Genomic DNA, 2,537 nt, shown 5'->3' on the forward strand with positions numbered 1-2,537 from the left:
CTTACGAAGATAGCACCAAAAGGCCTATTATTACTTCTCAGTTTGGTCAAACACCAAGGTGTTCCATTGCCCCTGAGTTAGTCGTTCCAAAAGTGAAGGTGAAGGCCCTGACAAAGGCCAAACTAACAAAGGAAGAGATGGTAGTCTTGAGGCGAATTATGAGGGCATGTGTTAAGTAGTTCACCTCGCCTACCATGTTGATCTGAACTAGGTTGATGCAGCCCTTGTCTGGTCGGTCCTTACTCTACGGGCATTAATAGCAATTCTTTCCTTATTCTAGTTTTTTTTTAGTACTGATTGTCTTCTTGTGTTGTGCAGACGCAAAGATGGACTCTAGTGAAGAGGCCAAGGGCTTTATAAGATGAAGTTGTCAAGGTGGATGCCAAGGAAGCACTTCTTTCACGCGACCATCTACAAGTAACCCCTAGGGGAGTCATGAGGGGTAGACTCCAACTATTGAAGGGGAAGAGACCGAATTGGAGCATCTATCCCTTTGACACGTTAGAGACTAATGGCATGGTCGAGCAGCTCACCCAAGGCATTCTACTACCCGAGATCGGAATGGATGCCGTAGGTCATACAAGCGATGTGTTGGAGAGCTCAACCATTCAAGAGACCATGGCAATAAGCATGATGCTTTCGCTTGCATCAAACTAACTCTTTTTCGTGGTTTTCAGGTTGTCAGTGTAGTGACAAGTTTGGTCAACTATATATGTAGCCTCTGGAAGCTCGACGAGTAAAGGGAGATAGAGGATGTCGTTCTAAAGGCCAAGCTTGATAAGGTGAAGAAGGCCATGGAGGTGAAGTATGACGGCCTAAAGAAGCTAAAGAGCCGCTTTCATAAGGTGAAGAAGGCCATGCTCAAGTGAGGCAGGGGGCAGTAGCTGAGTACAAGGCCTCTAAGGAATTCCAGGTCAAGCTGAACGATTCTCACACTAACTCTTCACAAACCGGCTTCATGTGCTACAAGAGAAACGTCTTCAAAGTCCGCCAAAATCCCTAGTGCCTACTTTACTTTTGGTTGGCTTCTTTTTCTTTTCCTCCCTTTTTGTATAGCTCAGTATGTCGAGCTTGAACACTTAATAAAAATTTTCTTCTAATAAATGAAAGTTATTTTGTCTCAATTCTTCGACCTCATTAACTTGTGCCAAGCTGTGTTCGAAACGTGGCCTTGGCCTTTGGTTAGTCGAGGTCTTTACTATGTTAGTACGGGCTTAACTACTTTCATGGTTTGGCTTCAGTCTTTGGGTGATCGAGGCCACCAGTGAGAGTTCGTATGAGGCTAGATATGACTTCGCCCCTTGAGTAACCGGGGCCTTCGACTTAGGCGTGCTACTCTTCAACTACCGGTTAGAGTTTGTGCAAGACTTGGATACAACTTTGGCTTTCGGGTAACCGAGGCCCTAGACTTAGGTATGCTAGCCTTCAACTACTGGTTAGAGTTTGTGTGACTTGGCCTTCGGGCACTATCTCCCCAATTGGCCAATCCCCAACCACCATTTTTATGTATGTATCATGTCTAGTTAATCTGAAGGGTGGAATCTTGCCATTATTCCTCAATTCATTCTTCTTTTCCAAAGGGCTAAGATGATCATAGTATAGTTAATCTAATCAAATGGTGGTTGGGGATTGGGTAGATAGTGCCTTGCTTGAGCCCTGAGCCATTCATGGTCTGGGAGAGTAGCGCATAAACACAAGATCATGAAAGTAGTCCATGTGTGAGAAGGATGTAGAAGGTGAAGTGTTTAACTGTTGGGAGCACATCCATCAATAAGCTTGAAAATGGATGGTACCACAAAAATATGATAAAAAGACACTACAAACACTTGGATATATTAGATTAAATCTCACAAATACATTTATTAAAACTAAATCCATGTTTAAAATATCAAATAGCCATGAATAAGGTATAAACACATTAAAAATGCATATTTTGATAATTTATACGAAAAAGTACATTATAATCTACAATACCGGAGTCATGGACATATATATATTATACAATAACTTTGTTAACGATATACCATCCAATGTTTCTATAATTAATCCTAAGATATATTAAATCCACGAAAATGTGCAAGATCCATAAATCTAAGGGTCCAAGACTCGAATAAAAAACAACTCTTATATTTTAATTTTTTTACTAGATAAAGTAACTATATTCGTGGTTTTTGAACCATTGTTGACCCGAACGGTCAGACCGTTCGACCTAGGAACCGTCTAGGCAACCGATTCAGTTTTACCCAAAACCTGGTCCTTCGCCAAAAACCGTTGAATTAGCCAACAACCCGTTGACCCAGGCGGTCGAACCATCAACTCGTCAACGCCTTCAATGGTTTTGGCCGTTTTTTATTTTTAATTATTTTTTTTTTAATTTTTGTTGTCAAAATGGGTCATTCGTTCAAACTAGATAGTCGAACCATCAACCCAAAAACCGGTGGCCAGAACGGTTTCATTTATGGGTCGTTTTTAAAACCATGACCGCAAAATATCTAATTATCCCAATAAAACCTATCATGGGCTAAAGTTTTTGCCTT

The sequence above is a fragment of the Nelumbo nucifera genome, chromosome 2 (genome assembly GCF_055504915.1).
Source record: "Nelumbo nucifera cultivar China Antique chromosome 2, China Antique-T2T, whole genome shotgun sequence".
NCBI classification, from domain to species: Eukaryota; Viridiplantae; Streptophyta; class Magnoliopsida; order Proteales; family Nelumbonaceae; genus Nelumbo; species Nelumbo nucifera.